This window comes from Carassius auratus, chromosome 7 (assembly GCF_003368295.1).
Source record: "Carassius auratus strain Wakin chromosome 7, ASM336829v1, whole genome shotgun sequence".
NCBI lineage: Eukaryota > Metazoa > Chordata > Actinopteri > Cypriniformes > Cyprinidae > Carassius > Carassius auratus.
The window spans coordinates 1,214,952-1,228,033 of NC_039249.1; the positions used below are offsets into that span (position 1 = coordinate 1,214,952).

Here is a 13,082-nt window from a genome sequence, read left to right on the forward strand (position 1 = left end):
GAGCGAAAAAAAAAAAAAAAATCAAAACAGACTTTTTCTTATATATATCTATTAGTTGATTCAATGTAACCCTAAAGTATAAAAGCCGCACCAATGCAGCGATTGGTTCTTCCACACAAATGTTAAACCTAATATTGTAGACTCATATAAACCTGGATATTGCACTGCATGCAGGTGATCTGACTAAGGCAATTTATTAATACTGAGGTTTTTAAGTGAGTTATTACTTTGAATCAATCTAATGACTCACTGAATCATTTGGAACGACTCCTTTGAACCACATGAAGTAATAATGCAAACTCAATAAGACTTGTGGCTGATGTCAAGCAGAACATCTGTTCCTCATAGAAACATACAAATACTCCTGAACGAGGCTCGCCAGCGACAAACACAACACACATTCACCGAGCGTGAGAAGTGTGACGGACTGAAGGTCTCCGAGGAGGACGATCCGTTACAATCCATTAACCTCACGCAGCTCAAGACCACGAGAAGACATGTGTTACAGTGATTTTACCACAGTAACAGGGTTAAAGCTGCAAAGTGATGTTTCTAGTGTCACTAAATGTGAATGCAAAAACAGTGACCCAAAAATTACTTTACAACTATCACAAATTTGGTTTAAAATATGGTTTATTATGACAATAAAACATTTTTTTTTTTAATAACACATGAATAAAAAGAAAAGAAAAAATGTGCAAAGAAAGTGTACTTAATTCTGTTGAATGTGTACTTTAAATCTAACAAAAAGTACTTGCAGACTGCTTTCATGACTGTTTCTTCATACTTAAGTACACTTTTAAAAGAATAAAAATTAAAAGCTTTAAATTAAAGCACATTTTAAAATAATTTTAAACTACATGCAGACAATATATGAATGAGATAAAAAGTGACTGTACACACCCATAAACACTTAATGTCAAATTATTATTATTTTTTTTTTATTATTTTAAAGTACATTTAAAATTGTATACCGAGAAAGAAAATCTACTAATGATCTTGCAGTCATTGTAGTATTAACCAAATGAAAGATTACGTAAGTGTGCTTAAATAATATTTATTACTGTTTCTAAACACACTTTTAAATAATGCAGAACCAAAGGATTTACATAAAAGTAAATTTTTAATTGCATATATTTTTTAAACTCTACTCACAGACAATACAATAGTCATGAAATTAAATGTTACTTAAGTGTACCGTTTTCATGACTATGTTCCTTAAGAACAATTTAAAATAATGTCTAAGTAAATGTTTTACATCACATTACGTTAAATCATTATGTTTTAATCTTTCATCATGCATTGACAAAACATTAACTGTATTTTAAAACATTTTATCAACTAATAAAAATGATTTTTAAAAAGACATTTAAACTACAACGGGTTATTTAATAATAAATAACATTGCATTTAGTTTGCAATAAGTCTATATTTTTTAAGTATATTACTTCTTTCTGACGAAGCAGAGCTCTTGTAAGTCATTAATATAGTTGAGTCCATGTTTTCAGGCAGTATTTATTGATCAGTTCTGGGCCGCTGCTGCAGATGAATGACGTGTCATAAACGAGTCGAGAGGTCATCAGTCATGTGAGCCGTTAACATCCAGCTCTCTTCATCTCCTCATCATCCTCTCGTCTGCGTCTCTCGCTGCTCTCAGAACGAGTCTCTTAGACGTCAGAGCACACAATAACAGCTAAACCGACAAGAAACAACCACAGAACAACAAACACAGAGGATGAAAGGGAAATAAATGACAGGAAATGTGTGAAAGTAAAATAAGCGTTGTAGGAGGACTGAGATGAATCTCACAGAAACTGGGTCTGGGTCACGTCTAGAGACAAAACCAAAAGGAAAAATATAAGAATTATAATACTATTATAATAAGTTTAAAAAATAAAAGATTTGAAATATTTAGATGAACTAAATAAAATATTTTTTTCAAAGAATTTTAGGAGGGTTTGAAAATAAGTGTGCTTCTTTAAAGCAAGGCATGATTATTAAAACATAAAAAATAGCGTTAATAAAACATTATTAAACAAAAAAAAAGCAGCATATGAATCTCATGAAAAAAAAAAAATCTATTTCACCTTTACTGACAAAATCAAAATATTTAAATAATAAACTTGATCATTTATCAATGGAATTGTAAATATTTAAATTAATAAAAAAAAAAATTATTTTGCTCCAAGAAAATGGATTGTATTTTTAGCACAGTTTGCACATCGTTAAAGCATGTCAAGAAATGATTTAAACAGTATTAAAGAAAAATAAGCAGTGCTGGAGGATTGAGATGAATCTCACAAAAACATATCGAGAAATTTAAATTAATCAAATAAAATATTTGCTTTAAATACTTTTTTAAAGTCTGTTATTGCACTGAGAATATTGGAGAGAGAGAAGAAAAAAGCCAGAAATAAGGCATTCAGAGAAACAATTATTCAACTAGAATTTGGATGCATAATGGTTTAGTCATCATTTTTTTTTATATTAAATATTATATATTTTATTATTTAAAATAATTTTCATATATTAATGCTAAATATCAATTTCCTACTTTTATGTAGTTTTCTTGTTGTTGTTTTTTTATTTTATTTTTTATTTTTTGTGTGAAATATAATTCCCCCTTGAGGCTGTTAAAATGAACTCCATAAACATACACACTGTTGAAAATCCAAGCCACAAGGTCTCATGACTCCAATCAGCAGAGATGAAAACAGCACAAACACAGCACAGTTTGTCAGAAGAGACGGATGGAGTTGATTCAGAGAGAGAAAGAGAAAGAGAAGTGAAAGCAGGCCACGAGTCTATCGACGGACTCTAATGGATGAATGATGTGAGTCAACGGATCGATACCAGCCTCCAGACGCTCAGTTATGACTCACAGCACCAGTTCTGACTCCAGAGCAGATGATATTAATATTACGTACAATATGCTAATATAATGTGTATTTGAATATGCAGATATATCCCAATCACTCCCTGCACTGTAAAGACACTGAATGTGTCTCATGCTGAAATCTGACTGGAAACAGTGAACAGGTTTGTCTTGCTCAGCTCAAACTGTGTTGAAATGCAATCAAGCCTTTCAAAAGTTGTTCTATTTTTAATTATGTGGTGTGTTTTTATTTACAATTTTTTTTACCAAAACTTGCACATTAGACAAAGTGCATGTAGAACAGGCATGAATCTGCACAAACAGCAGTGAACAGCGAGTTCATTTACTCTGCGCAGTTGAGCAACACATCTGAATCTGACAAAGATTTCTCTGTTACAGACCCCTATGAGACCCAAGTGACGTGATTGAGGTAGTTTAAACCATATTAAACAACACTGATGAGGAAAACCGTGCCAGGAACAAACATAAATAAGCCTTTCAATCCACACAAGATCCGCTGTTTAGACAGAAATGTTGCATAATCACACTAAATATGACTCTGCAGCATTCACAGATGTTATAGTTGTGAATATCAGTATATCTGCATCTGCACGATGAATGAAAATCAATGTTTGTTTGTGCATGCAATCTGTGTAAACCAACCTTGTTATGACTGAAACTGATCAAATGTTTGGTCTTTTTTTATGCTTTTATTCAGCAATGATGCATTACATCCATCAAAAGTGACGGTAAAGACATTTATAATGTTACAAAAATATTTCCCTTTCAAATAAATGTTGTTCTTTTGAACCTTTTATTCATCATTCGTCTATACAAATCACATCAACCCCATCAACTCACTCCATCAATGCTAGAGTTTAGAAAAGTGCTAAACATTTTCGAAACACTTTGTCGTGTTTGAGGAATAACACAGAGAGAGAAAGAAAGGTAGATGCAGAGATACTAGCGGATACACAATCACTGGCCTGTCTCTGTCTCAATGCCTGCTTGTGCCAGTCTTCAGAAACAGCTCCGCTGGCAAACACACTGCTGTTTTCATGTCTTTCTCTCTGTTTTGGTGCCAGCACATCCCTCCTTCACTCCTGCACAACAATAAATGCAGTAATGCCAGAGGAAAGCACGACGCTCCTGAGACCTGCGCCGGTTCCTTCCCAGAGGAAAGCGTTATCGCTCTTTCATCGCTCATGAGCAGAAGAAAACATATCTGCCAACAGGGTCCGAACAACCAGCAGAAATCAAAGAGAAAAGAAGTCGATTTTTCTGAACCGATTGGCAGATATTTCTGCTTGATTTAATTACAAACTCAGTTCAGTTTCTCAGAAAACAAGACGTTTTATCTGGGATAGTTTTGTATCTTGTGTATGAAAGCCAATTTCTGCCGTATACTAATATCATGTTTTGATAAATCATAATTATGGGATATAAAAAGTCATAATTATGAGATAAATGGGCAAATATTTGACATGCTAAATCATAACAGAGATAAAAATGTTGTATGCCTATTTAGGCTTTTTATCTCATAGTTATGGCATTTTATTTAATAACAAATTTTTGTCATAAAATGGCATAAATTCACATTTTTATGACACAATGGGAGTTATTGTCAATTTAGATTGTTTTTTTTTTATCTAGTTTTTTTTTTTACTTTTTATCTCATAACATTTTTGTAATTATGACATTTTATCTCATCATGACTTGATTGACATATTTCTGAATTGTTTACATAATAATGACTTGTGTAATAATTGCTAATGACTGTCATAGTTTTGTGCAGATTATTTATTTCTTTATTGTACAGTTAAGATCTTCAGATACTGGAAAACAAGACAGAAATACTGAGGATGGAAATGACTCTTTAGTGAGAGGGTTCGATTAAAATCATTGCAGTAATATACCAATACTAACTGTGCTGCTGGATGACATCCAGTGCAGTAAACAGAGCTAAAGAAGAGGACGTGCCATGACTACACTGATGAGGTGATCAGTTGTGAGGTTTCTGTGGGTCCAGATGAGACGAGCTGACTGATACCGAGCGTTTCAATCAAAGCTGAGGACAGGAGGCTGGAAGAGTCGACCCAAACAATGATTCAGCGAGGACTGAGGATGCTGTGTGCTTCTGTGTGTCCAGAACTAATATTTACAGGATTACACTGATATGAGCAGAGTGTGTATCGTTTTACACTGATTACATGCATAATCACAGAGAAATGAGAATTACCAGAGCTTACTATCAGCTCACACAATTTCACCCTTGATTTTACAAAAGCTGCAAATGTTTTTGTTTTTTTCTTTCAAAGAATTTAATGCTTTTATTATTATTATTATTATTATTATTATTATTATTATTCTGTTTATCCAGTTTGCACCATAAAAGTGTTTGTGCACAATAAATCATTCTTTTATATCAAACTATCTATCATTTTTGTACTGAGAAGCACAATCTTTTTTTATTAATGCTTAAAAATAAACTAAGATCTGCCAATGGGGTCAGGAAAATAAACACACTTCAAAGGGTTAAACAAGCTTACTTGAATCAGAAACTTCCTCTGGAAACACCTTCTCAACTAAATACATGTTGTTTTTAAGAATATTTTGATATTTTACTGAAAAACACAAATACTGCGGAAGAAACTCATGTTGCAGACCTACAGTGCCAAAGGTCTCTAGAAATCTGCAGGTGGAGTTTCAGTCTGGTTGTATGGCACATGTTTAGAGCTGTATTTTTAGGTGTTGTGATAAAGGACACTGGGATATGTTGTGACCGCGGTATTCTCGACCCAGCAGTTGTATATCAGTGTGGATTACTTTCCTCCAGATGTCAGGCCACATATGACTGCAGAGCACCAACACAAACCTCAAGCAATGTTTGGAAAATATACAGAAACATTACGACAGACATTGACAATCACATCTCCATGTTATCGTACTGGCAATCGAGCAAGCATTTCATTGAATATTATATATGTAAAGAAAAGAGAAAGAGCCTTGGTTAGTCTCGTGGGGTAATGGAGGATCGTCCTTGTTGTTGTGACCCAGAGATGAGGACGGTGTAGTGTGACGTTACTGCTAAGAGAGACCACGAGCGGTGTGAGTGTGTGAGAGGTCAAATCGAAATGCATGTTTGTGTGGGTTTACTCTGCTTTAGGGAAGAAATAATAAAAAATAGTAAAGGTACCTCCTCAAAGGTAAAGCAATAAGTTAAAGTTAAATAAAATAATACAAATTAAAAGTTTAGGTTAATTATTATTATTATCATTTTTAAATAGGCTTGAACTTAAACAATTCCAATGTGTGTGTGTGTGTGTGTGTGTGTGTATACGCCTGTGTTCTTCATAGATTTTCACATCACAGTGTTCAGTAAATTCTACAAATAATACCCCAGAATGACAACGTGAAAGTTTGTTTGAAATTAAACATGTATTCTTTTCGGCTCATTAAAAATTAATCTTGCAGCCGGGTTCTGAATTAATTGTAAAGGTTTGATAGAATTGGCTGGAAGACCTGCCAAGAGGGCATTGCAATAGTCCAGCCTGGACAGAACAAGATCTTGAACAAGGAGTTGTGCAGCATGTTCCCAAAGAAAGGGCTTGATCTTCTTGATATAGAATAAAGTAAATCTGCAGGATCGGACAGTTTTAGCAATGTGGTCTGAGAAAGTCAGCTGATCATCAATCATAACTCCAAGGCTTCTGGCTGTTTTTGAAGGAGTTATGGTTGATGTACCTAACTTGATGGTGAAATTGTGATGAAACGATGGGTTTGCTGGAATCACAAGCAGTTCTGTCTTGGCAAGGTTGAGTTGATGGTCCATCATCCAGGAAGAAATAAATGTCTGTTAGACAAGCTGAGATGTGTGCATATCTTAAAATAATGAATAATTATAGGAATTTGATGCCGGAGGTGGGGAAATATGTTTTTCAGGAAGTCATTAATGCCGTGGGATGTTCAGAAAAGTAATATTTTTTGGTAAAAAAGAAAAGAAAAAGTGTACGCCCAAAAAGGTAGACAAGCACAAAACAAAGAAGTATGCTCATACTATAACTATATAGAGATAGGCTTCAGACTGTAAATACATTTTCATCATCTCTCTGCTGCTGAGAGACTCAATAATTGAAAGTGGTTCCACTGCTGTCACTCAAAAAACCTGCTTGTTTTAGTGATGCACTGCCAGAAGATGAAAAGCTAAAATGTTCAAACCATCGCTGACTAAACTGAACCTCTGCAAGAGCCGTCAGACACTGACACACAGCACAGCTCCACCAGATGAGTTTAAACCCTCATCAACTACACCAGCATCCGTGTGAAACGCTCCGACCTCAAGAAAAACATTATTTACTTCAGATACTATAACTTATGACTTCGAAGAATCAAGCACACACAACAGAGCACCTGTGTTGACTGTTATACTTAATGGCTCACACACACACACACACACACACACACACACACACACACACACACACTCACATCCTGAAATAAGAAAGTATTAATAACACGTAATCTCCTCCCATCAGCTGCAGCTCGCAGTGGATCTGGGCAGTGTGTGTTTGTGTGTGTGTGTGTGTGTGTGTGTGTGTGTGAGTGTATGTGTGTGTGTGTTTATCCGTTTGCTCTTGACTTCAAAGTTTGGATGACAAAGAAGAGAGAATGAGCCGCAGGATCCACCATGGAGATGAGGAAAGATGCCAGAGCGCTCAGTGTTGTGTTTATGCTCCTTCACTCGTGTGTTTCCCACAGAGATGAGCAGCCACACCTCTGATGGATTCACTACAGCCACTATCTATCTATCTATCTGTCTATCTATTTATCTATATATCTGTCTATCTGTCTATCTATCTATCTATCTATCTATCTGTCTGTCTGTCTGTCTGTCTATCTATCTGTCTATCTATCTATGGAACAGGTTGTGTGATTATTGACGCAATGCACATAAAAGCTGTCGAAGACAACAGAAGAGCACATTGTCTCTCATTCACACAGTAGACGTGCGTAGCATACAACGGTTACAGTGACTCTGGGAGATGTCAGATCACACACACTCCTGACAGATCACACACACTCCTGACAGATCACACACACTCCTGACAGATCACACACACTCCCAACAGATCACACACACTCCTGACAGATCACACACACTCCTGACAGATCACACACACTCCTGACAGATCACACACACTCCTGACAGATCACACACACTCCCAACAGATCACACACACTCCTGACAGATCACACACACTCCTGACAGATCACACACACTCCTGACAGATCACACACACTCCCAACAGATCACACACACTCCTGACAGATCACACACACTCCCGACAGATCACACACTCCCGACAGATCACACACACTCCTGACAGATCACACACACTCCCGACAGATCACACACACTCCCAACAGATCACACACACTCCTGACAGATCACACACACTCCTGACAGATCACACACACTCCTGACAGATCACACACACTCCCAACAGATCACACACACTCCTGACAGATCACACACACTCCTGACAGATCACACACACTCCTGACAGATCACACACACTCCTGACAGATCACACACACTCCTGACAGATCACACACACTCCCAACAGATCACACACACTCCTGACAGATCACACACACTCCCGACAGATCACACACTCCCGACAGATCACACACACTCCTGACAGATCACACACACTCCCGACAGATCACACACACTCCCAACAGATCACACACACTCCTGACAGATCACACACACTCCTGACAGATCACACACACTCCTGACAGATCACACACACTCCCAACAGATCACACACACTCCCGACAGATCACACACACTCCTGACAGATCACACACACTCCTGACAGATCACACACACTCCCGACAGATCACACACACTCCCAACAGATCACACACACTCCTGACAGATCACACACACTCCTGACAGATCACACACACTCCTGACAGATCACACACACTCCCAACAGATCACACACACTCCTGACAGATCACACACACTCCTTACAGATCACACACTCCCGACAGATCACACACACTCCCGACAGATCACACACACTCCCGACAGATCACACACACTCCCAACAGATCACACACACTTCCGACAGATCACACACACTCCCGACAGATCACACACACTCCCGACAGATCACACACACTCCCGACAGATCACACACACTTCCGACAGGTCACACACACTCCCGACAGATCACACACACTCCCCAGTCAGAAAGGTACAGAAAACTATAACGCACTCTACAGAGCCTCTACAGGGACATGGTTAGCCGCTTGCTAACAGTAGCCTGTTACATTACAGTACATAACATTTCAATGCCCTGCATATTAATAACAGCTCCCCGACGCCTGCAGTTCATGTACAGTGTGATTACCCAACAATATTGCACCTGAAGATACTGAAGTATATTTTTGCTCCCATCTCGTGTGTATTCCCTTTAGAGATTCAGTTTTTTTAAATGGCGATGTCCTAGCTTTATGAGCAGTTGATTTATGCTAATCGACGGACTGTTAAGGTATTAAATGCCGTCATTTGGTTATGTTTATTATATTAATATTTTTAAACACTTTACAATAATTATATGGCTTGAGTTAAGGTTTATCATACAGATTAAAAGTGTGAATCCCATCTCTTTCGTTTAGTTTGTGCGTTCTTGTTTTTCGAATAATGATCAAACAATACCCAACGGTTTTCTAATATTATTTTTGCTTGGAATGCCCATTCCTACTTTCTTTCTTTCTTTCTTTCTTTCGTTATTTCTTTCGTTATTTCTTTCGTTATTTCTTTCTTTCTTTCCATCCATCCCTTTGTATCAAGCGTGTCTTTTTCTCCAGTAGTATGACGAAATCTCACTCTTGGTGAATCTCAGCAGTCTGAATTTCATCAAATGCTTTGCTGATTCTCTCTATCATTACGGCTCAGCATGTCCTTGTGATTTTTCAGCAAAGCACAATAGCTCAAATTAAACATTCGACGTGATTAAGCATCCTCGCACAGCTGAAGTGCATCATTAAAGAGCCACATCACTGAAAGACAAGATGTTCTCTTCCCTAAACCGGAACGACCTTCACGCTGGAGGCTCGTCACCATTTGGACACGACACAGAAACACTCCAGATCTTATTATGCAGATATAATCTATGAGCACGGCCTTGAGGATGTGACATCACTGAAACGCCTCCAACTCCTTCGCTTATGTAAACCCTCAGTTTACCCACAATTCTCCACTGCTTCAGTGTTTCATAACGTAACATGCAGTCCACAAGACGCAAGACAAAACAAGAAAGTGTTTTCAGGCAAATGCTGCAGCAAAATGATTTTCTGTAATTGCTTTCATTGCAAAACACATAAAAACAACTCCATAGCCAAAAGCAACATGTGGGCGGAGCCAAATCACCATAAAACTGTCATTATTAAGTCAGTAATTAAAGACTGGTAACAACAAGCCATGACAACTAATTTACATAATATCTCTCATATAGGGCTGGGTTATATATAAATATGCATTTACATACACACACGCATAATTTCCACAGACTGACACTGAATCTTTTTTATTGATATGCACAGTGCTTGAAGTGCTGGTATGTGTACCACCCCATTCTGAGCATTGGATATGACCCGATATAACACATAGTAAACAAAATAAAAAAACAAACTAATTACTGAACCATTGTGTTTTAAGCATTTCATATAGATTAATGAAACTTTCAAACTTTATATATTTTTATGTTCCTTAAGTTTATATCAGAGGTGCTAGGGAGGGTGGGAACTTTTGCTTTCAAAGCTAGCTTGCTATTGCTAGCCTTCCGAAACATCCCAACTTCCCAACATTTATCAAACATATAGACCAGTCACAAGACAAGGACGGATCACACAACCAGTCTAATTAGATATATATTTCATACATGATATATATTTCAAATATATCATGACTATCCTGTAATAAACAGTCCAAATCTCAAATACCAAAACATTTAATCCCACTCAAGATACTGCTCTTACAAATCCACCTACAAACCAGTATTTCTCCTCTTCCTTCAGATGCATGAGTTAAAGAGGGCAGAGCGAGGTGAGTGAGTGAATGAATGGGAGAGAAACCCACAGAGAGCAAAACTATCTGGAGCTGAAGGGTTGGAGGATGCGTGGGAACAGAGAGAGCGTTGTACAACCAGGAGCTGATCCACAAACACTCTTCATCTGTCTGATTCACCCAAACTCTTCTCCTCACTCTGACTGCAGTGACACCTGAATATTACACCTTCAGGGTTTGTGCTGTTACACTCTTACACACATAATCAATGTTTGTGTGCATTCCACACGATGGATGGATGGATGGAGGGATGGATGGAGGAATGGAGGGATGGATGGAGGGATGGATGGATGGATGGAGGGATGGTGGGATGGATGGATGGATGAATGGAGGGATGGAGGGATGGATGGAGGGATGGATGGACGGACGGAGGGATGGATGGAGGAATGGATAGATAGATAGATAGATAGATAGATAGATAGATAGATAGATAGATAGATAGATAGATAGATAGATAGATAGGTAGAATCTAAAAGTCTGTCTGGACCAATCAAATAAGAGCACTACAAAAACAACTAAACTGTTGTGAGTCGGGGCCGGTTCTACAGGGGTGCTAAATTCCCTCAAATGAATTCAATAACACCCTCAGTTAAAGCCGTAATAATGACATTTCATTGTAAATTTAGCAGACTATCCTGTGCGTTATGGTTTGGACTCTGGGCATCAGTTTCTATTTCAACATGTTTGTGCAGAGTTAAGCAATACTGCCAGTCACAGACAAGTTTGTTGATTTCTTAAACTCAAGCCTAATAAAAGGTGTTGCAGTTTCAAATCCTCAAATCTCTAGAGCCGCACGAATCAGCTCAATATAACACTGCGTCAGTGATGACACAATGTAAATAAGAGATTCATTGTGCTGCGTATATATTTATATATTTTTTTTCTTTTTTCTTTTTTTTTGCAAAACTTCTATTCTTCTTTCAAGTATTTGTGGCCCTGTTTTGGCTCCATACACCTCACTTTGACATTGACACACATCCTCCAGTCACGGCGTGTAAATGAGCAGAGCTCTGCAGAAGCCCACGGCTGGATCCAGCGCTTTGCATTTAACATTCAACTTCACATCAACAAAATGCAACACGTACACATGTCTCCTGCGCAAGATCTGCAAAATCCACGAACAAAGACCATCATGATTCAAACCTCTAGTATTCTGGCATGATACAGCTGGTGTTAACGTTTGCGCACTCACCTCCAATAAATCCACCAAAAACTCTTGGAGAAATGTGCATTCATGACTCATATCAAGCTGGATTTAATGCTGCTTTATGTTTACAGGTTTCCAGCCGCTGGAACACATTAGGGTTTCGTCTCGAGTGTTGTTTAAAACGGATACTTACTACTACTATGGTCTAAGAATATCTACGTTTTATTCCATTGTGCACAACAAACTGCAGTTATAGACAATACAATGTTGCATGCATTAAAAACATTAATGCGACACATAGGCAAGTGTAACTTATTATTGCATGCATATAGGCTGTTATAACGCCTTGCACTTACCTCTTATGCAAAATAATTATGATGTCGGCGTGCCCAATTTCCCTAAAATGCTAAAATGAGCAAAAGTCGCCAATCCTTTGTCTGTGAAATAGTCTATCAATGTATTTGTCACAGTCTTGATCCTGGGACGCTCCCAGTGCTCTTGAGCTCGCACTTTCTGTCCAGCAGTGTTTGTTATTTTCTTTCCCTCTTTTCCTCTCTGTCTGTATTACCCCGCTGTTGTCCTTTCTGGAGCCACAGAAAAAAATCGTACAAAAAATATGGAGCCATCAATCAAATAAGTCGACTTGAGTTATAGATGGGGGAGCGCAACATTAACCATGGTGCTCCGATCGCTCATGCTGAGGTGTTTTTAGGACAGCTGTGTGGCACATGTGTTTCGATATCTATTCCTGCCAGAAACCCATCAATATATCGATAAAAAGACGCTTAAAGTCGACGGAAGACCGCTCTTATAACATCGACTCCCCCTGTTTTCGGCAATGGTTCGCTCCCGTTGTTGAATCGCCCGGTGGAACAAAACGCGTTCGCATTCCAAGCCTCTGGTTACAGCTGCGCCAC

General features: G+C 38.0%; 1 protein-coding gene across 1 annotated transcript in view; it reads right to left on the reverse strand.

Moving 5' to 3' along the window:
* Positions 1-12,861, reverse strand: part of LOC113105479 (protein NDRG2) — a 28,521-nt gene extending 15,660 nt beyond the window's left edge. Inside the window, exon 1 of the mRNA XM_026266561.1 lies at positions 12,522-12,861. The gene's annotated coding sequence lies outside the window, so the exon portion shown is untranslated. The remainder of the gene's footprint in view (positions 1-12,521) is intronic.
* Positions 12,862-13,082: the final 221 nt, after the last annotated feature.